Raw genomic sequence first — 27744 nt, 5'->3', positions numbered from 1 at the left:
GTAGAATCTCCTTGAGAATGGTATTTAACGACCACCCTATGGCTAGTCCTCGTGCAGAAGATAGATTTGCTTTAGTAACCAGTTCGCTACTTTGCCACAAGAGCTGCACGGTGCATCTAAAGGTTTCAAACCCACTGCTGGTTTGTGTGGGTGTCAGTGTGGCTCCATCATACAAGGTCTGGTGCCTCAATTTCTTTTTTCTAGAAGCGGTGAATGTAAAACCTTTTTGCAGTGTGGCAGCATCCAAGTCAAGGAACGTCAAAACTGAGCTTGTCTTTGCAAAGCTCCTTCATTTGACCCCTCGTGAGGAAGCCTTACAAGTTAACTACATTCGACTGTGTGCTGACGTGCTGGTTTTTTTTTTCCGCAGGACCCCTGCTTCATTCTGTGCACAGGATGGACCTGCTCCGGGAATGAATCCGGTTGATGTGGTGGAGGAAGCTGTTCTCTGTAGTACCCCTGCCTCACTTCCAGCAGAAGTCAGGACGTGCGTGACGGGCGAGGCAGGGGATCGCGGGAGGCAGAGGCCGTTCTGATGCTCTGTGCAGCTGCATGCTGCCCTGGCGAACGGGACTCTCTTCCTGGCTGTGCTGCAGACTTCCTAGGTGATGCTAGGTAAGTTGCTCGATCCTGGCTTTTCTTGTGTCTATGCTAACTGTATGCATCTTGCATTCTTGCAGATGGCTTGAGATCTTGGGATCTGATTTGGAAAAGTGCTGAGCACTGATAACTGCGAGTGAGGCAGTGGGGGCTGAGGTTTGAAAGTGCTATATAAAGCACAATGTAATGCTAAGCGCTGTGAAAAAACTAGGTCTGAGTTACGCCAAACCGGAGACAAAGTTGTCTTCAGAATTGGAGAATCATTTTGACCTTAAAGCTGTCAGTGCTTTAGTTAGGAATAACATGGTTACTCTAAGTTAAGAGTAGCAGAATAACAGTAGGACTAACCATTATGTTGATGAAGTACTCAGCTGCACTGTTGAATTCACAAAGAATTTACTTGTTCTGTCTTCCAAAAAAAGTTTGAGCAGCATGCGGTAAGTAAGGTTATCGGACCGTATGCCAAATACCAAGAGTAAAACAGATTGCTGTTTTGATTAGTGGTAATTCTGCAAGGTGAATGAAGCAGAGGTGCTGTGGAAATGGTATGACATAACTGTGGTGTATATCATGCCACAGAAGCAAATAAAGGCAAAGTTTAGGTTTCTCTAAAACTCAATTCTGACATTTCCTCCTGTGAGCGCTTGCCTCTGCAGATTGGTTTTAGTGTAGATGTTTGTATCACATAATAATGATTTAGGGTGCAAGAAGCACAGCTTTTTTTTAATGCTGTCAACTCAGGTAATATATGCACATAAAACCAAAATGACATGTAAATTCATCGTTCGTCGCAGGCACATGCCTCCTGTGCCTGGTTATTGTATCAGATACAAAGTAGACAGTGTTTGTAATGCCTACTATCAGAGTGGCTTGAGGTCAGAATTTCATCTGCATTTCTTCAGGCTCAGGATTTGTATTTTCCCAGTGCGATGTCCATAGCTGGCTACAATGCTGTTGTAATCAGTAGATAACAGAGAATTTTTTGGCCAAGGCACAGTTAAGCTAAATATTGTTTTAACTTGGCTAACCTTAGTGCAAAATATCTAACATTAGATCAGATTTTATGAATTAACCAAGAGCGTGTCTTCGGTGCCTAGAAACGTAGTGACTGTGTTTGCCAGATAAGCTGTTACTCTCTATTGCAGGGGAGAGAGAGAGAGAGACAGTAAAAGCGATGAGGCTTTGATAATGGCTAAATATGATATTAAATACACAGAGTAAGAATGCACGTTCCCCTTCCAGCCTGCTCGTGGGGGATCTGCTACATATGGCTCTGTGAAAGGCTGCAGTAATGCTCTAGGCGCCAAGCAATATTTTTAAGTGCTGCTTTCTAAGAAAACCTGAGGTATTTTTGTCTGACTGCCGCTGCGCAGCGCGAGTTGTTCTTTAAACCTTTAAACATAAACAAAAAAAAAAAAAGGCGGGGGAAACAATCTGTGTTTTACGAGCAGAAGTTAAAAATGAAATTATTTGCTTTACCTAGAGCGTTGGGAATTATGTTGCAATTAGACTGATGCAATCGCGCGTGTTACGAAAGGCTCGCGCAGCGCGCGGAGCCCGCTGGAGGACGGCACGGGGCTGGAACAGCGGGGGTGCCGCGGGCCGGCGGGGCTGCGCCACGAGGATTGTCGGCTCATGCGGAGAGAGGAACGCCAAGAAAAATAAAAACTCTGCTGTTCCTGCCTATCCCGTAAAACAGGGGGGTGGGCGGGCGACTGAGTTTATCAGAGCTGCCTACTTTGTTTTGGTGGCACGTCTAATCCGGTATGGAAAATGTTTTCTGTTAGGTGAAAGAAAGAATGGAAATGGAAGCTAATTTTGAGCTAATATATTTTGAAAGCTGCTAATAATAGGGGTATTTTATTCAGCACGCTCTATTTCTACAATAGAAAAGTAAAATTCCTTTGGGTTAACCGAAACATCTGTTGAACAAATTGGTTCAGTTTCGTGAGTCTGTTACTAATTCTGAGAAGTAGATGGTGTTTTATAAAACCAGTAGAGTCAGGGGGTTAGTGCCCGTATTCTTTCATTTTTTTACTGTTATTAAAGTAGGTCATTTTGAAGTGTTACGTTTTCATGAATACAGTAATACTATGGTTAATATTTCTAGTATTTCAAGCTTTACCTTTTCTTTAATGAGTTTTCTTCACTGTTTTTAATCAGCATTACTAATATTCTTTAAAGTCATGGTTTTCCAACTTTTTCTCAAGTTCTTAGTAATGAAGTGATTGAGTCATTTTTTAAAAAAAAAACTCTTTCAGTGCATTTCTACTTCTATTTCCTTGTTTCAGCAGTTTTTTCTACTCTGTTTTACTTACAAAGTTTGAATGTTAACAAAATCTTAGTTGCTGCTACTGCTGTTTTCTTGTTTGGACTATTCTTTATCTATGACTTCACAGTTTGTGGGAAGAATATTGTAGGTGAAAAATCAGTTTATGGCTTCACATGGTAGAAGCTAAGAATGTCATAAGAGTCAACGAGCTGCTATCATATGAATTAATAAAATAGAAAAATGGTGAAATTAAAAACAGTTTCTAAGATTCTGTTCCCATGCATCAGGAATGCTTTAATTTAATCTCACACATGTACATGCATCTTAAAGTAGTTTGGGTTTCTCACATACATTTCCTATCAATATCATCGCTGAAAGGAAATCACAAGTAAGTGTAATGTTAGTATGCAGATCAAATTAAGTTCTGTGTGCTTTACTGTTAGGTGTATAAAATCCATGCAAATTCTTCTTTTGTAGTACATGTAACTAGCTGTAATAGTTGACACATTTAAAGGGAAAAGCTGAACTTTGAATTTAGACAGTGAATATGTATTTTCTTCGTAGTGCATTTATTATGTGGAAAATACAAGACTGGGATTAAGCATGTGCAATGTGATTATAAGATCTGGCATTTTCAGCTTTCTGGTCAGGATGTCTGACTGTCCAGAGCAGCTCAGTGTATAGGTAGTGAAGGATGTGAATGGAAGTTGATAATACTTTCTAATGTTACTTTAACAGATTATTTCTTTTACTTTTTATTATGGCTAATTTTGAAGCTTTAATATATGTTAACTATGTGGTAATTCATTTGTTTTCTTTAGAAGATGGTGAAAGTATAAATAATAGGGATGGGAGCATGGGATATCATTGCTTTTGAGGTATCACTGGGTTGAGGAGGAATGGAGATGTGTAGTTGAGTTTTGTGAAAGGTGCATGTGAGCATTGGCAGTGCAAGGAGCCGTCTCGCTGTTGATAAGATGTTCCAAACAACCGTGTGTCAGTTTTGTCCTTGGTGCAGCTCACTGAAGTCTCAGATGACGTGCATGAAATGAAGTGAGGGGGAAGTTTTGTGACTGAAGTCCTGTGCCAGGTCTTTTTGAAGTTGTATGCAGCAGCTGTGCTGTCACTAAAGAAGGGCTTTCTTTGCCTCCATCGTAACATCTGCATGATCTTTAACAGCAGAATTGTTCCACTGTGATGTATCATTTAGCTAATTTGGGTTGCCTTCATTAAGTCTTTTTTTCTTTTTCTTATTAGAAATGCTCACCTTACTTTTGGGAACAAGTTTGCAAAGATCTGAACTTGAGGGCTTCCATGTAGAAATAGTAGACTTCAGTCAAAAAAAAAGTCAAAAGAGGAGCTGAGACTCCGAATCTGTAGCTCAGTGAGGCTATTAAAGTAATTGGGCAGCTTTAGATGGCACCCAATGAACCGGATTTTTCTGTGGCCTCCCTTGTTAGGAGGATGGAGGCTGAACACGGGGCCAATTTTTGTGAAGATGTCACAAATGTGACTGCGTTGCAGCTGACCTTTGTCGAACGGCTTCCAGAAGCGCGGCTTGCACCCTCCCTGCTGAGGTATTACCCCCTTGTGCCAGCGCTGCTGCAACTCTGGGGTGAGTTGGCTCAGGGAGCCAAACCAGTGGCCAGCTAACCACAATTTTTGGTTGGTTTTTTTGGCTGGCTCCTTAAGTCTTTGAACTTGCTAACTGCAGAGTTGGACAAATGTCTGCACCGAAGATGACCCGGAAGAGGGGTGGCAGGACCAGCCTCTTCCAGTTGCAAAGTGGCTTGTTGGCCACTTTGAAACCGTGCCTTCACTTGAGGCAGGAAGAAGGCAACCGAGGGGAGTGTTTTTAAAGAAGTGCATGAGTTAGACTGTATACTGTGTTTACTTTGAAAGTTAAGTGAAGAGAAATCAATCAATCAGCTGTAATTGAATTTGAAATTTTAGCTTTAGTGTTTCTTTTAGTTGGAGGTTTTTGCATAAGGGCTTTTAAATTGAATTTTTAGTTAATCTCGCAGTTTGAGACTAAGAGGTCTGTAATTGTTCACTGTTAGCACTGAAAGGCTGGCAAGTTTTCATATTTACAGGATTGGATCTAATGGTCAAAAATAAGAAGTTTTGGTTTTGGAGAGCAAATGCAGATGCTTCAGTGTTAAGGATTTTGGTGATCTTGCCTGTAACTATCTTGCATTTGTAGGGGACACTTCACTTTCAAGCAATACGTTGGGAAACAAATCAGAAGGAATACATTGTAAATTAAATGCGAGTAGAGGGGAGTTTGTAAGTAAGAATTGCCTCATTTTATCATCAGGAGTTACTGGATCTGCATTTGCTTTTCAGTTGAACAATATGATCAGTTTATAGATACCTTCCTCTTTTAATCTTGGAAAATGTCTATCAATTGAAAAGCAGAGTGCTGGTTTATGTCATTGTACTCATTGCAGAAGTTTGATTTGTGAGATCCAGCTAACATAAATAAGCAAAGTAAGAGAAAAGGCACAGAAAACGTACTGCTGCTTATTAGAGTTGTTAAAAGTTATTTTCAAAATTATCTTGCTAATCAAATAATGATTTTCTTAGGTTTATGCCAGGAGGACTGTGTTACTTTTAATACACAGCGTCCATAAATTTGAACACATACTTGCCACAGTGAAGAATTAGTAATGTTCAAAATAACAAAGCTGTTACTACAAATTACTTGAAATACTACATATCGAATGGAAAAAGGTGGATCTGCCAGCGTGTGTAATCCAGAGCACAGCTTGCCTGCTCGGGGGAATGCAACACGCCTGCCTCTCCTTCTGAGAGTGACCGTGACCATGTTGCCAGGGACTGAGCACGCCCCAGGTGACAGCTGGGTGTTTCGGGCTCACACGTGGAAAACACGTGTGTTTCCTGATGCCTCCGGAGTACGGTTAGGTCCTAGAAATAGAGGTGCTTGCTACGTGTTCAAAAATAGTTAATAAAATAAGATCTTAAGATCAGTCTTCAAAACTGAGCACATTTGATCCGTTCTGGTCCCAGCAGCGTTACCATGAGGTAGGGCGAGCAGCCGAGGACGTGCTTCAAAAACAGGAAGTGCCCACATTTATATAAAATTGCATAGTTTCAGCTGTCATAAATGTGGTTTCAATGCAGTTGCAGGAGCAAAGCCCAAAGTAGTTATAGCCAGCTTACTTCCTCTTCCAGTCAAAGTGCAAACAGCCATATAATTGACAATCTGTGGCTCATTTTCTTTAGCTGGGTTAAGTATTCTGTTTCGCCTGTTCAGTCGCTGTATAAACAGAGGGAACTTGACTTGCTGGAGAACATTTTAAAACACAAATATTCTCGGTCATAACCAGGTCTGCAGATTCACAAAACAGGATCTTCGATTGCCCCTCGAGCTTGGCAGCAGAAACGAGACCCATGAGTGTGGCTGGTGCGCTGCCAGGCTCCTTGGAGAGGAGCGAGCCTTGCCAAGTTGGCTTCTCGCCATGGTAAACTGCATGGGGCAGCAAAACCTGCTGCAGAGCTGGTAGACAGTTTTTCTCTTTAGGGACTTCCCTTCTTACATTCCATTACAAATTGGCTTTATTCAAAGTCTTTTATCATTAATTTTTTGAGGACTGATTGCTCAGCTTTTTTGGACAGCTTTTTTCTGAGTTAATTCATCCATCCTGCCTTTGACTCTGCTCATGCACTTAGTGTGGCAGAAAAGCACGAGTACAAAAGGATAAGAAAGAGTTCCCCTTCTGCTCCTGTACCCTCTTGGGTTGGTTCAAATATGTTTCAGGCTGCTTGGGGCCTTTGAGGAGAGCCCTAACTTTTCATCCAGAAAGTGTCTGTCATCACTTCTCTGTCTCTGCTGATATCAGGCACTTGAGCAGCAAATACCTCCTGAATATTCCCCACATACTCTGCTTGCTGGGAAGAGCTGGTGAGGAGCCTTTCCAGAGAAAGGCAGCTCTCCCAGGAGAGTTTCTCCAGGGAAGCTCTGTTTGGTTACTGAAGGTACAGCACTTGGTGTATACAGAGGACCTTTTCTTGTGACAGTTTCTCAGAGAGAGACTTTTCTTCACATGAGAGGTAGCACTGCATTTTGCAAAGCCCTGTGAGAAACCTTTAGGCAGAGCTCAACAAACGTTACTTTGTCCTAAACATGATATGAAACGTTTCCCTTCCCTTTCCTGGCTTTCCTCTTCATCAGGTAAATAGTGGAGAATGCTTACTCAAGACCTTATGAAATATCATACAGTCATAGTGAGCGTCTTTTGACTTTATGCAAGAAAGTTAATAGTCCTTAAAAGGTCTATTTCATCCTGTGTTACTCAAGGTTTTCCGTTCTTCAGGAAAGCTGGCTAACCTATTTTTTGACACTGGAACAACCTGAAGAGCTGCATCAATGACCAGAACCTTGACTCATCTTTCTGAATGGAATTTTAAAAGCAAAAACAGTCTTAACAGCATCTGTGTAAAGGACAAGATACATCCAACAGTGAGTGCAAAGGGAACAGAAATCTGGACAGAGCTCTGCTTTGAGCTCCTTGATGTCTATAGATGTAATTTAGCAAGAGAGACATGGGAAGACCAATGAAAGTGAGAATTCCTTTGCGTCCTGTGAAAAAAACATGGTTGTTAGATGTATTGAGGTGTTTCTTTCATTGTAAATAAAAATTTGGAAACTTTCAGGACACAGCAAGGTTTATAACATATTTAATTGTGTAGAGGATTCCTTCCTATTCTTGTCTTCCAAAGTTTCAAGAAAACATTCAACTGCCGCTCTGAAGAGCGTGGTTGCACAGCTCCTGCTGCTGCTTCTGCTTACTCCATGTCTGTGTGTGTATGTAATAATTTATTATAACATCAATATAACATTACCTTCAGTCATTCAGAAGAGTCTTATCTTAGGTGCTTGCCAGAGTTACTCATGTGTTTCTTTGCTTAGTGTGACATGGCCATATTTTCCTTCATGGCTTAGTTCCTAGCTCAAGCACAGGCGATGAAATATGCTCACATTGTGCTGTGTTATATCGCTGAGTTAAGGGATTGGATGGGGTTGTGTTGTAAAAGAGGACAGTAGGGCCAGTCAGTTCGATGCAATGAATAGATTACTCTTACTGGTAGAGGAGTATGGTCCAAACAGTGGTCTGTGGGCCAAAACCAGCCTACAGGAAATTTCCATCTGCTCTGCTTTTTACCAAAGGAGATGGAGAACAGCTTTGCAGCAGCAAATGCTGCCCAGCAGCTGGACAGTATTGGAGGTTTGCCACAGTCCAATTTAGAGGGCTGCCTTCAGGAGAGTGGAAGAAGGTGGAGTGGAAGGGGCCAGGTATAAGAACCTCCCTTCTCTTGTGGTCTGGTCTTATTTCCAGGATGACATCTTGTCAATTTTTCTAGGATAGCTACTTGTGGCATGTGCAGGCTGGTCAGGTTGGTGACTACGGTGACTACCTTGAGGACTAGGAAGTGAGGTCTGTCAGAGTTAGCTGGTGGGAGGATCTGCATCCAACCACCAAAACAGAATTGCAAACCCCTTGTAAGTGAACTTTTTTAATAGAAAGCCACATCCTTTAAAACAGTTCATTAAAAATGCCCTCATCAATTACAAGCTACTATGCCATGTAAAAAGCAACTTATTTTAATATGAAGTAATTCAAACTCCTAATTGCCATTTGAGAAGTCAAATACTAATTTTTGAGTGGGTTTTGATACTGTAGTTTTATATTGCCTTTTAGGAGACTTTAGAAATTAATTTGAGACTCTAACACCTGATCTAGGGGAAGGTGTCCCTGCCCATGGCAATGGGGTTAGAATTAGATTGTCTTTAAGGTCCCTTCCAACCCAAACCATTCTATGATTCCATTATACCTAGTAAACCTGAAAAGAGCATGGGAATCTGGAAAGTTCTGTATAGGTATAAAACAAAAAAATGGAAAAAAAAAAGTGTACGTGTGCTCTTCATTGGCATGCGGTGATACTATGTCTGTGTACATGTGCACATATTTTCTTTTTTATATTTATGTGTATAATATACAAAATAAACAACTATGCTGTATATAATTTTATATAGTATCTAATAGCTAATGTCTGGTATGCGCTTGTTAGTAATAATTATTTTAGAATTCATTATTTTATATTTATCTATAAAATAACATCTGCCAACATGTAGTCTAGTTGGATAAATCTGTTTCATTGCTTTAAAATATTAATTTCAATTTTACTTTTTTGTTTGTTTGGTTGGATTTTTTTAGGAGAAATACAACATTACTAGTAGCTTTGTCTGTTTTCTAAATATCAGGCATTGACTGAGACTGATCAGCTTGTGGAAGCAGTACATGACTTGATGGATAGCATGCTAAAGAGATGTGCCTCATTAAAGCGTGTAAGAACTTGGGTTCAGTTCCTGGGTATTTTTATTTTGGTGGGACTCCTACCTGACAATATTCTCATCTAGAAGATTTCTGTATGTTTTTACTCTAAGGTTCCAGTTCTTACCTTTAATAATTAAAAGGTGGTCTCAGAGCTTCTCCCAGCTTTTTTTTTTTTTTGCTTATTGTATCAAATCTGGTTTCCATTTCAGATAGAGTTCTTACATTTTCCTACAGTAAGAAAAATGGCAGAGATTGGTAAAGTTGTGACACTTAAAAATTCTGTTTGTTTCTGCAGGATTTTAAATTAATCTTCTGTCACTGTTGTTAATAAGGGACACAAAAATGAGAAAAAACACAGCATCTTTACAGGCACGTGGAGAATTATCGAAGCATTAGGTAGGCATGTAGATCAAAGGTCTACTTTGTCTAGAAGTTTGTTCAAGATTTTAGACGTGAATGACAGCTCATTGAGAATGGAAAAACTTTTTTCTAACTTTATTTGCAGAACAGAGCCATGGAAGTATCTCCAAGCACAGATGCCAGTTTTGAAGTGCATTTTTTTTTTCTGGTTTTGACAGTATATGTATGCCCAGACAGAGTCAGGTCTAAAATGGGTAGGTTGTTGGTAACAAGGCATAAATGCAATAAACTTCGCTGGCGGATGCCAGAGTGTTGGACTTGCTTTAGGAGCTGCTGAGTAAAATCCTGTGGTCTTTGTTGTACAAGAGGTGAGATGATGGACTGTTTGGGCCTTGGAATCTACATTTTGATTTATTTATTTGGGATAGTTTTTATTCTGTCTTTTAGTAAATGATTAGGATTTCTTAACTGTTTGAATTTTGTGTGTGAACTTGTTTTATGACCTGCTTAGAAATGGTTTAATGCTGTTATTCTCTGGTATATATTACTTAACTGAACTTCTCAGTGGCATGGGCTGAGTCATCTAAGAGTCAAACGTGAAATGGAGCAATGCGGCTATTCGTGTGAGTGCTGACTTGTGTTCATATCCTTGGAGACAGAACACACTTGCATAAATGCTAGATTAAAAAAAAATTAAAGGATTGCAAATCTTTCACAATTCATAAATTACAGTAAAATACATGTCTATGGAAATACATCTCTTTATTTATCTATATCTCCTATTAGAAGATAAATGAGGCCTGCGTGTCTGTTTTCCTTTGAAAACTGTCTAGCGAAATCTACAAGACGGATTTAAATATTGTGATATTGCTTTTAGGTGATCTGTTAGTATAGCCAGCTGTTTAGTTTAGTCCATCTAAATTAACGTTCCATGAAATTATAATAAGGTCAAATATCCTCCTTTATTTTTAGCCTCCTTTCTTATGGAAACAAGGCTCATGAGGTCACACCATGCACTTGTGTACATGCACACATGTCCCTTCATCTCCACTCAGTAGCTTTTGAACCTATTGGTGATGCCGGTCACATTTTTTGGCACAGTAGAGGTCTCAAAATTTAGATTGCACAAGTTTTGTCAAAATAAGTAGCTGAATATAGGTGGAAGCGCCTAAAGGTGAGAGAAAGGTTACAGTGTGAAATAACCATATTAGTTGCCTGAGAATCCTAGTGATGGGAAAAGAGAGACTTTAAACAAATGTCCCAACTGTGGGAAAAGCTTTGTTCAAAGCTTTCACCTTTCTAGATACCAAAGTCAAGCAACCAGGAGGTGTAAATCTGTGGGAGATGAGGCTTAATTAATTCTGTTTTTCATGGGACTACTTGTTCCTTAGCTAATATCAATAGCATAAATGTTTCCATGCAATATATTTTTGCATATTTAATTTTTAAGGCAAATATGTAGGTATATTCTTATGACAATCCTAATTTTCAGGGACAGTTTTTGTTTTCACTGTGAACATTAATTTAATCTCCCTATTAGGACAAACTGAGTCTCTGCTCCCCCTACTTTTAAAACGACAGGTACCACGAATGCTTTCCAGCCCCGTTTTGCATGTGGTTCTGGATTGCAACTAACCAGAAATGCTGGAGCGTTTTGCAGGGAGAATTCATGGCACTATGGTTGTGCTCCAAGGGAGTTAGCTGGGAAGAACAAGATCGGTACAGTACACTTACTGAATATGGAAATAATAATAATTATTAAGCTAACCAACAAGAAGTGTATTCTTAATAAAACGTGTGGGTTTTTTCAGTGTAATCATATGACTGTATAATACAAAAATTGCTTTGAGAGTGGGTCAAAGATTACACATAGCAGAGACTTGTGTGATTGGTTATGAACAAGCGAAAACAGGGTAAACTTTTGACCCGGCAGCAGCAAATGGAACTGTGTAAAGCACCTACAGATGGCAGGATTTAACGTATAGCCGGTCTCTCGCCCTTTTCACAGCAATTATGATCATATTACAACAGGCGCAGAGGAGAACGCGCTCCGTAGCTGCGACACAGTGCGTCTTTGAAAGTTTTGAGTATGCAGTTGCGTGTTTCGTTTGTGTAGAACCGTCAATTAGCTTAGCAAGAAGAATTCCACTTTTGTTGCTCGTGTTTGACTCGACAAGTTCCTGACCAGCGTGCCAAGTCCGTTTGGAACAAAAAAAATCATTTGAACGCAGTGAATGATTTTGATAATTCAGGCTGCAGCGGATTTATTGCTAAGCTTGAAAGGCTCGGCGAAAGTTTTATGCCGTTGTGCTGCTGATGTGGGGTTGAAGGGATGAGGACAATGTGGCTTCAGAGAGAGGGCTGGGAAGCAACGCTCCCAACCAGCTCCTTACATTCCCGTGTCGATGCCTGCATCCTCCTGGTTGGGTTTTAAGTTTGCAAAACTCAAACAGCAAAAAGACCAGTTGATAAACTGTGTTTATTTGACAATATTGTGGCATTTAGACAATTCACTTGCTTTAGGTTTTGTGTGTACCTATGAAATACTTGATAAATTGGAAAAAGTGAGAGAGTCTTGTGAATTAGAGACGAATGATTGCCGTTTTCCTATGAACTTTGTCGGTTAACAAAATCAAAAGCCCAGTTGCACTTTTGGCACAGAGCAATAGTTCTGAAGTCATCCAAGCATATTTTGTGTAATTTACTGCCTTTCGGGGAACTGATGGAAGCGAGGGGGTGTTTGCCTGTCTATGTGTGCACGCGAGTGGACTTCTCCGCTGTTTGGTTTTATTTATCACACTTTGACATATTGGCATTTGGGAAAAAAGTCTGAATTATAGAAGGCATGCTTCCTTCGAGCTGTGATCCAGCCACTATCTCCCTTTCCGTCTCTTTGCTTTGCCTTCTGGCTTGTAATCTGATGCATGTGCCAGATGTGGGGAGGTGGAGCAGAAGCGATCCAAGCTTTTAGACCATTTCATGGAGAGGGTTATTTTATTATATCTGTGGTTCACAAAAATTTTCCTTTGGTTTTCCAGAATGATTTCTACAGAGAATAGAAATTGCAAGCATATGGTAATAAGCTAAATGAGATACTGAAAAATGCTTTTTGGAGGAAGGGAGAATTTTCAGATACTGATAAAATAGAGTGGTTGTTTTGTTTTGTGGTTTTTTTTTTTATTATTTTTAGATCATGCTGAAGCTTGCACTGTATATAGACTGCTGGGTTTAATTCCATTTCTTTTTGGAAACAAATCGTATTCATTTTAGCCATGCCTGTACCTGTAGCAAAGAGCTGCTGTTGAAAACTTTAAGGCACTCAAACATCTCCGTGAGTGCTACCACATGAGCTTGATCCAGTCACACAAGATTTTGAAACTTTCCTGGCTGTTAAAGTACAGTGAAACGAAAACTACTCTTTTCAAATACCAAACAGCACACACTGTGGTAGACTAATTCCTTCTACGGTTTTCTAACCCCTCTTCCACAAAAAAAACCCCTCACCACCAAAACAAAGTTTAAGTCATTTAAAAATACAACCCATGCATTCGTCTCTTTTACTGATGAGCAGCCTTCAGATATCCGGGTTTGTACCACACTCAAAATTTGCTTGGACCTGTTGAAGCCCCAGTTCTTCGGAGTCGGCTCATGAGTCGCAGTGCTGCCCCATGCTCCTGAAAGAGATAGAGGATTGGCAGTTACTCCACAGACCTCCTTAAAACGTAACTGAGTCATCTTGATCTAAAGGTAGTAGTGTAATTCTTCAACTTGAGGTGATGGTCTCTGTTGTGTTAATGACTTGTATGAATTAGGGCTGTTTGGGTGGCAGCTATTCCACCTGAAAACAGGGGCAACTATTGCCAGTTTTCTGCCTCGTACGTACTAACTTCATAGAGGTATGCTGGATTTGTTGTACTTGGGAGGTGCAAAAACCAAAAGCAACTCAGTGGAGAAAAAAATGTTCTTAATATACGGAGTAGGAAGGAAGACGAATTAGAGATGGGTTTCGTACTTGAGAAAGGAAGCGATTTTATCTATTTGTGTTCTTTCATGTTCTTTTTGAAGTACAAAAAGGTATTGCAATGTTATTACTGAAATGTTATTACTGAAATGTTATTATTGAAATATTATGGGATTATTTCCATCATTTCACTGATTAAAATAGAAATCTAATTGAAGGAAGTGTAATTTTCACAGCTACTTAGTAAACGATAGACTAACTAGTTTTGTATTCCAGTACCTAAAATATCTCCAACAATTGCTTCTGCTTAGTAAATACGCTATATACTTCTATAAAATGTGAAACATGTTAACACATTGACCAAACTGAGGGATATATTAAACCTTTAATATCCTATATACGCTCTCTCTCATATATTTAATCTCTCTCTCTCTCCCCCCCTCCCACTACCAGTGACACATGCTTTATAGTGCTTGCATTGTCTTCTTTTAAATTCTAATCATTATTTCTTGCCACAGTATAACAGAGATGCTCATATTTCCTAATCATTGTTGGAAATAAGTAAAATGACTCTTCTAGCATCACTCAAAGCTAAGTATGAATGTTTCCATTATGAGTTGCACAAAAAGTTCTTATCTACCCTTTGGTAAGTAGGTGAAATGCCTGTGTGCAATATGCATAAGATTAGTTTCCTTTCGGTGTTATCTAAATATCTAATTTAGTCTTCCTTTGTATGTGCTCTGAGAGAGTAACTGACAAAAGCTATCATTTCTTAGACTGCATCTTGCATTTGGATACAAGTAATGCATGTCGGGCTTTTTCTGCTTCCAGAAGACAACTTTCCAAACCTGGTGGAATCTTTCCTTGTCATCCTGTGTCGAATCATTGCTCACCTGTGTCCATACTTACCTGGCTTTACTGAGGTTTGAAATTAGTGTGGCAAGAGAGCACCATCACCACTGTACCAGTAATATTTAGGTTACTACCAGTGAATTACTGCCACAGGAATATTCTGGATATTGAGATGTTTTTAACTTGTCATTAAACCGTTGTATAATCATTACAAATAAAGTAATACATAGATTACAGTTATAGCGTAACACACAGTTATTTACGTGCTGCTCACCAAGCTAAGTGCTGGCTGTGTAACTGAAGGATAAAAGTAATAATTTGCCCATTCAGATCTAGCTCTTTCCTGATACATTTTATTTGCTAGTGGAATAGTGGACAAGGTGCAAATTTAGACTTTTTTTTTTTTTTCTTCACATAAAGCACCAAAATTAAGATTCGATATTTGTTAAAAGAAGTGTTGAATTTGTCTCTCTCCATTTGTAAACGAGTTAGGAACTCAGAAGATTCCCCACTCCTGAGGTGCGTGATCTTCGGAGAGAGATTTTCTCTTTAAACAACTCCTCACCCGAGCTGTGGAGATCACTGGCTGTGCACAATGTATGTGACGTAACAAATACCTTGAAAAAGGGGAAAAAAAAAGAAAATAAATAAAGTAACTAGACATGTTTGTTTTCCATAGACGTGGGAGTTAGATTGATGCCAGCCTTTAGGAGAAGAGAGAGGCAGGGACGTGATTTTCATGTCCCCTATTAGCTCAGGGATGGCGTTGACCTCCTGACAGTGAATCCCGAGGCGCAGCGGGAGCAGTGGTAGGGTGCACTGGCATCAAGCACCAGCCCTTCCCATGTTTGTAGACGTGACCACTTACAGCTAATAAGCTTATAATAAATTCTGCTTAAGCACAGGTGGTGAAAGTAGGAGCGAAAAAAAAGGTAAGGAGCTTAAATAAGGAGAAGATATGGGGAGAATTGTGGTGAAACGTGCTGTGTGTGGTAATTTTAATTGTCGGGGCTTGTGTTCATCTCGGTCCTCGATGCTGATATTCCTGTTTACACATCAGCTGTAGGGGAGTTGGAGACTGAACTCCACAAGAAGCATTACTTATCTCTCCATTACATTAAAATATTTTTGCAGTTGAGCATAAATATCAAGACTTTTGACGGCTTCTGGTAAATCCTGCGCAGGAATCTTTTGATGACATATGCATCTTCCATTTTACTGTTTGAAGGAGTCCATTTGCACAGAGGAATATATTTCAATCCGGTCTTTTGAATTATTTTATGTTTTGAAAGCTTAAAAATTTCTCTTCTCTAAACCAGATTGCTCTGCTGTGGATGACTTGATTGGAAAAGTAGCACACGCTTCCCTGCCTACTTTGCATTTGTTACCTAAATGGAGTAAATTCAGCTTGGAGAGGCTTGGGAAGAAGAGAGGGATTTAAAATGATTCCCCTTTAATTAATCCCAGGAAAGTTCTGGCAAATCTGGCTTTTCTTAGTGCATACTGTATATCGTTTAACTCCATTTCATTCTGATCACATAGACAAAAATCAGTTTGTTTGTTTCTCCCCCTGCAATGATCCTTTGGTTTGTCAATAGCCACTTTTTGGGTTTACCTCATTTTAGCACATGCAGAATAAGGAGTGTGTGTGGTTTGTGATTTTTTTTTTTTCCTCTTTTACAAGCTTGTTTTCTGTAAAGGAAGCATTTCAGTAGTGGTGTTAGTTAAATCTAGCTTTGAAGTGCTGACCTTTTATGAAATAGTGTTTTACTACCAATTGTTATATGCTAGTGGTGATAACAGGTGATAATTTTTTTCCCCTGTAAAATAAATCTTTGGATTGTTTAAACATCATGTCATTTGAACAGAGTAAGCTCTCTCTGTGGCAGACTACTGTTCTTTCTTTGGGGAAAAAGAAAAAGAAACAAACACAAGCAAAAAAAAAAAAAAAAAAAGAAACAACCCAAAGCTTATTTCTTTGTTATCTTTCTTGGCTAACACGTAAGGACCTTGAGTCCTACTAGTGCTGCGCTTCAGAGGGCAGCTAAACAGATAATTTATGCATGTTATAGGCTTCTAAGTCCTCAGCAGTCTGAGACAACATAAGAACTCCGTCCTGAAAAGTAAAGAACATTCTGATCTTACTCCAAGAAAGTATTTACATATAATCTTTACAGTTAAGGTCATGAATGGAGCCTTGGACTTAACGTTAGGTAAGACAGTTCAAAGAATTGCAAGATTAAGTATTTAATCTAAAGCATTATTGCTGTAGTGTTAGCTAACAAATAAACTGTCTTCCCAGAATAGTACATTCTCATAAATATTTTCGTATTTATGTATCAGTTTGGGATTGCAATGAAACAGTTTTCTATACAAAGCTTTTTGCACATTTATTTTTTATTTAAAGTATTTTTCAGAAGTTAAAGTGAAATACTAACACCAGGGAAAACACCACTTTTTACCTCATGAAAATATAAAAGAGTATCTTACATTTACTAGAATTTTAAGTGTGCCTCAGTTCTGTTTTACAGAACTCAAGTCCTAGTAGTGTACCTTCTTCTGGTGATGTTGCTGTAAGTAGAATCAGTCTTACTAAAATGAATTATTTTCTGGTTGGACTGTTCACAAAGTGTCCTAAAATCAATATCAGAAAATAATCTGCTGAAGTACGTCTCTGTGCAATTCTTATAATATTATACTACAACTACTACTACTGTCTTCAGGTTCAGTCTGGTATCTGCTTTGGTCTCTGGTCAGTGTGGAAGAGAATAGCTTTGTTGATCCCTGTTCAACAGATCCTGACAGCTCTGCCAGTGGAGCCAGTGCCCTTTCCAGGGTGTTTGCACATGGTGGTTCTGGGGCATTTCTGTACTGTCCCGGTACCACATTCCTGGAGTTAGTAATTTTTTCTTCTTATCCCTCATGAATATGTTTAGACTTCTGTATTTGTGAAAGAGCTAATGTCCATCGTGCTTTCTCATATCGTTGAAGTTCAAGGCGATATCTGACTATTTTCGTAGTGTCACTGTAAGTTGCAACCTAAGTAAAAAGGCAGCATGTCTGGTATTACCCACTTAAATACACCTGGCTTACTGAATGACCTTGAATAGGTCATTTTCTTTCTCTGTTCATCCTGAGATCTATAAACTGCAGATAATAAAACATATATCCACCTTTGCAAAAGCTTTTTGAAATCCATGAGTAAAAGGTATCCCATAAGGTCAAAATATGAATTATTTATTGCTACATGACATGCACAGCATGCAGACTGTAGGGTTATAGAAATCCTGTCTGTTCCTTTTTCCCCTGAGAATAGAAGTCATACCTTCAGAGCTCTTCTTGGAGAAGTATTCATCCTATGAAATCTAATATAATCTTTATGTGTACGAGTATGTGATAATATTGAAACTTCGGTATCTCCAAGGAATTGGTTGCAAGTATTAATACCCAGCTTCATCTCACAAGTGCAAATGTAGTTTTCCAAACAATAAACATTTTAAAATAAAGAATGAATATGAGAAGATTAGAAGGAATAGTCAGAGGTGGGGGGAAGATTGGGTTTTGAAGTAAAGGAATTAGAATTTCATGACATCGAAATTGTGGCAGGGTTACTACAGGATGACAGGTCACTTGACTTTCAGGTGATTACTAATACTCATACTCATTATCTGTTTCTTAATATTTGAAATAGCAGTATGCTTTGAAATAAACTGATTTTTCTTTTAGTATGTTTCATAGGGTTTGTTGTAGGCCCTACTTGTCATCCAAGTGTAGAAAAGGAGAAAAGTTGTGTTCTCTGCTTACTATTTATATTATATATTTTATTAATTTAGATATGTGTTATTCACAATAAGATAGATATAGGTGGATATAGATATAAAACATATGGAAAGCAAGAATAGGCATGTTGCAAGCCAGTTAGGGCTTTGTGCTTCAAAGTTAACATCTTCAACTGTACTTGGAAATCAGTAGGCAACTAGCACAGATTTTGAAGAACTGATATACAGGTTCCTGCTGAGATATGCTACTTTAACAATTGGGTTTCTCTATATCAGTTTTCGCCTCTGAAAGAGTTAAAGCAATGGTCTTCAGCAGAGCACGCTTAAATTATCTAGCATTGAGATCCATGACATTAGCATAATCTTGAAGTGCTTGGCCTTTAATCCAAGTCCAAATATTAGGTCAGAATTGTATCCAGCTAAATCCAAAAGAGCCTTTAACTATTTGGGATAAGCCCAGAGTCTTTCTGATACTGACAACAGAGGCAAGAGGGTTCTTGCACAGATTTTAAAACTCCCCTAGGGATAACAGACTCCTGGATAACTTTAATGCTCTACTGCACTATTGGATGAAGTTCAGTTTTACACCTGAAGTCACGTCCAGTTGGAAAGACTGGGGAGATGTTACTAGAAATAAAATTGTGATGGAGAAGGGAAACAGTGCTATGGCTAAGTAAGAGATTTTTGAGAAAATTTCTCAAAGAAAAATTTCTTCTACATGTCTTAATACAGTTGATTTAGAAGACTGTAGTTTTGGGCCATAGTAAATTGTCTGGTTAAAAGGAGCCATCTGCTCGGAAATATTTCCCTTCATGTTACCTTCCATCTTGGTTCTCTTCCATTATGCTTTAGGCATCATTTTGCTTGTTCTTTGTATTTATTTGATACTTTCATCTAGCCCTCTTCACACCTGTACAGTCTGAGGACTTTACTAGTCTGATTTTTCTTACCTGCCCGCTGCTCTGATGCTGCAAGTGGCTGAGGTACTGCAGGCTATGTGCGAATAAAGGTAATTCATCTATATAAATTTACATGTAACATAGGTATTAAGTGAGTGTGCATGTTAAAGAATGCAGGGATCCTGTGTCATGGAAGCTTCCTAAGTACGTAAAACCTAAATGGGTATTTTATCACTTCCTCTTCTTTCTCTTTATCCTTCTCAGTAATCTCCATTGCAAATACAAATGTTAGTATCAGTGTTATGCAAGGGTATACCCAGCTCAATGTCCCCTTTGCTGTTTTTTCCCCTTGTGTTATGAAATATTGAAACTCATAAAGCAATATTGCCACCACATAAGTTTTTTTAAAACTCTGCATTAGTAGAGAAGAATAACATTTTAGCCAGGAGCTATAATCACATATTGTCTGGTCTTCTAAAATTGAAGCATTTTAATTGACCCTGTTATTTAATTCCCAATGCATCACTCATTACTTCCACTGGAGGTTCTCCCTTGTTGCTCCTGTCAAAAAGTGTTCTCACATATACTCCTCCTTAGTGCCAACTAGTATATGCCTATATATAGTATGTACAGCTAGCATATTCAGAATTGTGTTAAATCCAAAGTCTCCAGACAGCGGGTGATTTAAGAAATTGCATCTCTCTTGGCTAATAGGGTCATAGATTTACCATTCTTCATTGACTTCTTTCCGTGTTTTTTAAAATATCTTTTACTTTAGGTATCTTTGCCTACTGATGTGTAAGGGCTTTCATTTCTGGACAGTCATCACTGCGTGTTGCACCCAATCCCATGTAAGATGTAAAAACTGAAAAAGTGCTTTTTTCCAAAGGCCTTTCAAGAAAAAAAAAATCCTTCAGCTGCCCCCTAATACCACAACTTTCTTTTAACAGTAAAATGAGCAAACACATGCACTGTCAAACATGCTTATCAAGAGAACCACTCCAGTTTGAGACCAAAACTGTCTCTAATATTCATTAATGGCCTCATTTCACTTAAATTACATCATATCCACCTCTGTTAGGCTGTTGTCTGGAAGAACAAGTGACTGTCCCTAAACCTTGGCTCTGCTGAGCTATGTTAGAAGCAATTTCTAAAAAATTGAATGGCTAATCAAAATCTGAATGGCTATCAGAATGTCTGCGTAGATGTTCCAAAACAACAACATCCCAAACCCACAACTCCCATCATACACAATGAAGATTAAATCAACCTTCCAATGTCCAGGACCCTACATGGCCTTATCAGTCAAAATTAGCACTGCAGCATCATCTGTAAATCAGTTGATACAAATACACATCATAGAACAAAACTACGAGATGGTCTTGAAATGTTGCTGAGCAAGTGAGGCTGGCTGGATTGCCCTTGGACAATGGCAGTGGCCGTACACTTGATGTTGAAGGTGGCCCCACGAGGCATCTTGCTTCTCAGAGGGAGGCACAGTTTGGAAGCACAGAGCACATCAGTTCTCTCACGGTTGCTTTGGTTGTCTGTTGGCTTGTGGTTGAATTTCTGACTTTTGAAAGCCATATATGACTTTACAACCAGATTGTTTCACAGATCATCTCTGTCTTCTTTTGCTATACTGCTGTTAAAACTGCCATCAAAATGTTATCTGTAAGGCCTTTTTGTCTTGATGTGTTGCACGCCCTGCCTGTTTTCTCTGTAGTTTCGGGAAGGAAATTGCACAGGAGAAAGTACAGTTAATTTCAGGGACTTAGCTGATCTTTTCTCAGAAGGAATACCCTTTTCGCTCAAGGTAAATGGCTTATACAATGTTATTTATTATTACGATATTAACTTGAAGCTTAGAAAATGTGGGTTCTTGAGAAATTTGTAAAAATCTAAATAAGTCATGAATCTCATTAAGGGTGATTTGCTAAGGGTTTTAAGAAATAGTTTCGTGAACTGTGTGGTACTGCAGTGTCAAGATGAGAGAGTCATGACAACCATATGTTTGAAAGATAAAGATGAGAGTCTCTTTACCAAACGCAAAGCAATGAAATAACTGTGTATTCTTCCAAACTTGACTTTTCTCCCCGTTTAACTGACCTTGTATCATCTTGTGCTTCAGTACAACACACTCAAGCGCAGTCTTTAAGAATATGAAACGTGCTGTCCATAGTGTTGATGTTTCTGTTAGATTAGAGTAAGGTAATGCTTTTGAGATTGCTTTTGTGGAAAATTTAAAATGTGTAAACGTGGTAGGGGCCACTAATTTTACATTGAGAGAAGATGTCAGCTCTGCTATTTGCAGTTTGAAGCAGTTGCAATGTATCTGCCAAAGATTGCATCTGACTTTAACTTTTCAAATTAATGTACAGTATAACATCAGTATGCGTGTGTAGGAGTTCTCAGGATGAACGGGATTTGCTATATGTTCTGAATGTCTCAGATTAAAATGATTGAGTTGTATGCTGTTTCTGAGACTTTCCCTTTAGTCATATATATATGCACCTACTTTGCAGTTTGTTTTAGGGAAAACCTACAACAAACTGAAGTTGAAAAGTAGATTTTTGTTTTGGAATCCAGTGTGTTGAACTTCTCTTTTAAGAGTTAGCAATAGACCCAAGTCCTGACATGTTTCCTCTCTTACTATGGACTTAAATATTCAATGCTAACCACACTGGAGGTTATTTGAGATTGTGTAGCATTTCTTCTCAGAATTAGGTCTCTGTTAGAATGTTATGTCTCGTTTCTACTGCAAGTAATTACCTGCATACCTAAATTTTGCTGTTTATTTAGATAAAATGAGTATTGTCTTCCATGTTTTAGAGCTGCTGTTTGTTATTGCACTAGTAGCAAACCTGCACTTTTGTCAGACGAGAAGTGAACAAGTCCTGTTTCTGTTGAACACATAACTGTCATTGTTTTAAATATTCCTTAATACCCTACATTCAGTGATTGCCATTGTATTAGCACAAGGTTTTTTTTAGTCTTTTACTCTCACCAAGTAAAATTGGAAGTTCTTGAATTTTCACTACTTCAGTTAAATCTCAATTTTGTCGCATCAAACTCATTATAAAAAGGGGCACAGACCAATTGTCCTGAAGTTGTTTTTATTTAATATCAGAGTATTTAATTATTTTATTGTAAATCAAATTAATTCCAGCTGCTGCTACTTTTCCTTTCACTTTTGTTTTACTTGGTAGGCTGTAGTCTCTGGCTCTTGATTTTCTCATCAAATAATGTTATCTCTGACTGCCCTTGTTTTCAGGAGTATTTGGGTTTGAGCTCGATTAAACAGGAGTTTTTTCATGATTCTGTCTGATACTGGTAGAAATTATCACCAGAACACTTTAAATCTTTTAACAGAAAGGCTAACTTTCTTTAGTTTCTCTTCTGTACATCATATCATCCACCGATATTCTGGGTGTTTAATAATACCAGAATTTGGGGCATGACCCTGCTTTACTCAGCGCTAAATTCCTAATGGTTAAGGGAAGAGGTCAGTCCTCAGTGTTTACTGTTCATCACTGTTTACTGTTCAGCATTTACACTTAGTGCTGTTTGACGTGTTTGTAAGATTTGGCTGGAGTGGGTGATGCAGCATTAAATTAGCTCATTATTTGTTCTCAAATTTGTAAAGAGCAGCTGTTCCTGTGTTCCAGTTTCTCCCATGTGAAGCTAGTTGTAATCAGTAGCATCTCCCTTCTTCAGTGAAGTCTCTTGGTGGGACGTGAAAGCCCAGAATTTCAGGGTCTGCAAGATAACAGGCTATGTGTTTCCTTCTCACCGCTCACAGGAACTGGCTTTTCAAATGCATGGCAATGTCTGCAAGCCACTAGCAGTTAGAAGATGACTGGTGAACACAGATGAGACGTGAGACTTTTATGACTTACTGGGAAATGTTACCTTTCTCTTTGGAGATTTGGTATTCATCACCAGGTATGGTAGAGAAATTTGCTGTATCCTGAACTAAAGGTAGAGGTCCCACTTGTGTTAAACACAACAGCAACTTTCCGTTTCAAGGAAAACCACAGGCAATGTATCAAATCTTGCTGAGTTCACACAGCGTTGCTGTTATGGCCAGGTGGAGCATTGGACTGTGCTGCCCTGCCTGGTTGTCAGAGACCATGAAATTTCACCAAATTATTTCTTCCTTAATCCTCTACCTTGATTGAGTCATATGATGTAATTTAGAAACCTATTTGTTTCTAGCTGAGTCTACATGAAAGAAAATCTACCTTACCTTGAATGAATAATATGATTTTGTTCCACTAGCAATACTAAACATTTTCAAGTCTGACTTTTGTCTGATTTAAATTTTTGTCTCATTTAAATCTCAGCCATTGAATGTTGCCAGCTGTTGGTCTGCAGGTTTCAAGAACGTTTTGTTATCAGAAGTCTTTTTCCATATAAGTACTTCAGTTCTAAGATGAGATGAAATAAAGAGTTTGAGCTGATTTTAAAAATACATTTACTGAAAGGCATGTTCTGTATAGCTAAAAGTCATTTCTTCAAACAAATAAACAGCCTGGACTCTTCATAATCTAGCTACATTCTGTTAAAAACGGATGGTAGCACTAGATGTTACTATGTTAATGTAACGTTTTGTGTTAATTCAACATTTAATTCTATGCTGTAGTATTTCCATTCTGGTTCTGGTTTACTCTGCTTGCTCAACTTCCTGTGCCGAGTTCCTCTTGTGTGCTGTCAGCGTGGATGGAAGCAACCCGCTGTCTTGAACTTGTCTTTTGTGGGTTGAGGCCCAACTCCACCAGAGAGCATCTCGCTGTGTGTACCCCATAGAGAGCACTGGCAGGCACTCAGAGCAGATGTTCTGACCCTTTATTAGTTTGGAAGAGGAGAAAGAGTTCCAGGAACTGACCATTTCCAGATCACACTGAAAGAACCCCCTTTTTCTTCTCTCTCATGCCTTCTTAATTAAAGATACGAGATTGAAGCAGCAGAGATTAAAAAAAACAAAACAACACACACAAAAAAACAACCGCACACAAAAAAAACCCCAAAAAATCCAACCAAAAAAACCCCCACAGAACAAGAAAAGAAATCCCAACTATTACTCAAAAAGCTCAGTTAACCATAGTCATCAAACTTGTATTAAAAAAAAAGAAAAAGCACAATTGTCAATGGGCATGCCCATGCAGAATTTAATTGCTATATATCGCACATATCACAGTACTGAATTCTCCAGTTAGATACTGCAGAAACTTGCACACAGAATACTCCAAGTGGATGGCTGGATGCACGCTTGAGAAGTTAGGAGAGCCTCAGTAGGCTGTCTTCAAGAGGCATGGACATTTTCATGCTACAAAGAGAAGTCAAGAGTAATGTCTGAGAGACGAGGGAGTGTCTTTTCATTGCCCTTGTATGGAGGGAAGTCACAAGGTACTCAGCACTGCAGGTATATGTATTGCTACTACAGAGACTGACTGTGAGAAATGCCAAGTGCTCTGACTTCCAGTGGAAGTATATTTGATACGATTCTTGTGTCCCTCAAGAGGAAATGCAAAGGTCAGAAAAACTAAATTTATTTACAGTATCCTATTTATTTTTCCTCAGCTGGTAAAAGAAAAAAGAAAAATCTACTTAGTTTTCAAGTACTGGCAGATTAGGAGTTCCTGAACTGGTAAAATGGAACACATGAAAAATTGTTTTACTGTCTTTGTTCTTGACCTGAGCAGTAATATGCTTACTGTGCTTGTTGGAAGTCAGTCCTAGTAGTTTCTGCTTGCTGTACTCTGTGTCAGTGGGGGGCTTTGCCCCTCCAGTCTTTCTCACAAGCAGTACTTAACGCTGCCTAGTCAGCTTTCCTAAAAGTCAGTGGCCTCTTGCCTTGAATAAATTCTGGAGAGTCAGTGTTGTAATCTTTCTAACACGTTTTCAAGGATCTTGCTATTCTGCAGTGTAAACAGGGCCGTCACTATAGCTGGCAATTACCCTTTGGGTGATCCGGACTGAGAGGACTGAACGGATTATGAAGGTGAGATTGGATTGTCCTGTATATGGCATACAGAGTGAGAAAAAGGACTAAAAAATCATGGTTTGAGACTAAACAGACGTTTTGGGATTGCTTTACCGGTCCTTGCCTCAGGTGCGGGCAAGTGTTAGGAGAAGGGCAAACAATGCCAGATTGTGTTGTGGTATGTCTTCATCTCTGCCCAATTCATTCCTTTTTAAGAGAAAATAAAGCGAAAGAAAAAAGAAAACACAAACTCAAGAGAACTGTGGAACACACACAATGAAAGCAGTTTTCTGTTTATCAATTTCCATTATTTGATCATGTTAAAACGTAAATTGTAAATATTTAAGTGAAGGTACAGCTTCCCCGTGTCTACTGCAAAGCCACCTGTGGCTGGGCAAACAAAATGAAGTATTAATGAAATATGTTTCTTAGAGAAAACTTAGATGAACCTCTTCTGCTGTGTAAGATGTTTGTCTTATCCTAATATGAAAAAATTTGTAGTGCCAGAATTAGTTTTAAAGGTCATCTGCTCATCCTCAAATTATGTGTATGATTCTTGTGAAACTCTGTTTAAAAGGAAGCAACTATTCTGTCGTTTCCACTGGAAGCATGTATTTGGTGCCTGATAAAACCAAAGAGCCTTCCCTCCTTTGCAGTTGCATGTTTCCTTATTTGTATTCAGACTGGTGTTTTCTAACAGGAATATTTTTCACTCCTTTCTTCTTTCCCTTTTTATCTAGAATCAGTCTGTGCGCTGCAGTGGTATGTTCCCTCTTCTCCATTCGCTTTATCTGTACTCCGTTCTTCACTAAGCAATCTTTTTAACAACATCAGTATACTGTCACTCCTTTCAGTCTTCGATTCGTATTTTGTTGCTACAATGACCCTTTTCTGTTACCTTCTTTTTATTTGCACATAATTCCTTCCCTAACACTGTGATTATTATGTTTATGTTCATCATATTGTATTGTCTTTGAATTTCTCCTCTTACGATTCCTGTAAACATCAGCAATACACTTCTAGCTCTGGTATCTGACTGGTACGCTCCCATTTTTTATGTTTTCCTCAGATTTGTACTTTACAAGTGAAGTATTTTATGTGTGTGTGTTCTCGTGAAAGCTCATTTTCCTTCTGGTGCTCGTCTATTAATATATTTTATCGGGTATCAGAGATGCTCTGTGTAATCTTCACAGTTTTTCCCACATTTGCATCATTTTCCAATTTAACCAATATGCTTTGATGCACTTTCCTTCAGCTAAGGAATTAATATGGAAAATGCAAATGGCAATTTGTTTTAATAAAAGGAAGTTAAGATTGCAAAGCAGTTCATGTTCTATTTGGCTTAAAGTTTTATGTAGCTCTGAATAATGTTCATTTTGCTTACAGTGTGGCGCTTTGAGATGGAAGGACATACTTAGAAACAATTGGAAAAAAAATCACTTTAGCATATATGTTTATATGTATTTCTACTGAATGTACTGTAGTGCATAGTCTCCTTATGGAACCAGATTATTTCCTTCTGGACATAGGATCTTTCTCACAGATTATCTCTAAAGCACAGAAAAGGGAAGAGTAGAAAAAAGGATTCATGCTGCTGCAGGAGGGGACCCATTCCCGTTCCTGTCCTGTTGCCAGCTCCTCTGCCGCAGAAAGGTTGTGCCTGAGCTTCAACTGTAGCCGTGGAGCAGGGATGCCCCAGAGCTTTGGGCAGGGCCACTTTCCTGAGGAAGGCTGTCCCGAGGGAAAGGAGTAAACAGAAAAGGTGACTGGGCAACGTTGGCAAAGATGGTGTGTGTGGGACAGCCACTATTCCCTCACAATTTCCACCTTATTTTCCTCTAAGTACAACCACAGTCTGTAACACTAACCTTTTCAGTTTGTGGAGAAACTGTAAGTTTATGATCAATCTTGTCCTTAAGGAGAATCATCTGGTGTAATGGGAAAAGATGGAAGCAGAAGGAGAAAAGGAGATAATTCTGATTCCCAATTCAGGTTGGAAAAGAGTGGGTATAAAGCTGCAAAAAGTTGTTTTGCGGGCTTGAAAGTTACTTTAAGATGCTTCATCCATGGCTTTTTTTAAGCAGTTTGCAAACCCCAGCACTGAAATGTTGGGTGAAAGGCTGTGCTGCTCTGTGCTTTCCTGCGCTGTCAGAGGTGGGCAGACCAGGGGGGAATAAATTAGGTACCTGTATTTATGCTGTGTGCCAAGGTAACAGGGAACTGGTGTGCCAGTGTGGAAGAGGAGAGGTTTGTTCTGCTTTCAGTCTGTGAAATGCTTCAGTGAAGGTAGGACAGAGAAGCGTGGTTGCGTGTATACTTTTTTACAAGTAGGAAACCTTCTAAAAGGTGAGGTGCAAGCCTGCCCGGGGCTTGGCACTCTCTGTCAGGAGGGATGGGAACTCAGAAGCTGAAGCTTAGGTAGGTTTCCTCACTGGGCTGTGTATTTAAAAAATGCTTAAGATAGTTGTCAGGGTACTGGTTAAAGCAAGATAAATGATGTTACTTAAAAAAAAAAAAACATAAAAAAAAGGAAGCACTCACACTGGAGGTTGTAACGCAAATCATTTGTTATTTGTGGGTTTTTTTGTATTTGCATGAGAGTTGGGTGCTGGGAGGAGATGAACCATAGGATGTTGCTGAGAGAAGAGTATTTATTGCGGAAGAACTAAAATTACA

At 38.9% G+C, this 27744-nt stretch overlaps 1 protein-coding gene across 1 annotated transcript in view; it reads left to right on the top strand.

Moving 5' to 3' along the window:
- The first annotated feature begins 563 nt into the window (after positions 1 to 563).
- The window catches only part of NCOA2 (nuclear receptor coactivator 2), a 122641-nt gene continuing 95460 nt past the window's right edge, over positions 564 to 27744 (top strand). Inside the window, exon 1 of the mRNA XM_086609377.1 lies at positions 564 to 615. The gene's annotated coding sequence lies outside the window, so the exon portion shown is untranslated. The remainder of the gene's footprint in view (positions 616 to 27744) is intronic.

Source organism: Tauraco erythrolophus, chromosome 3 (genome assembly GCF_009769465.1).
Source record: "Tauraco erythrolophus isolate bTauEry1 chromosome 3, bTauEry1.pri, whole genome shotgun sequence".
Lineage (NCBI taxonomy): Eukaryota > Metazoa > Chordata > Aves > Musophagiformes > Musophagidae > Tauraco > Tauraco erythrolophus.
Note: the sequence above shows the minus strand (reverse complement) of the source record. Positions and strands in the feature narration are given on the sequence as shown.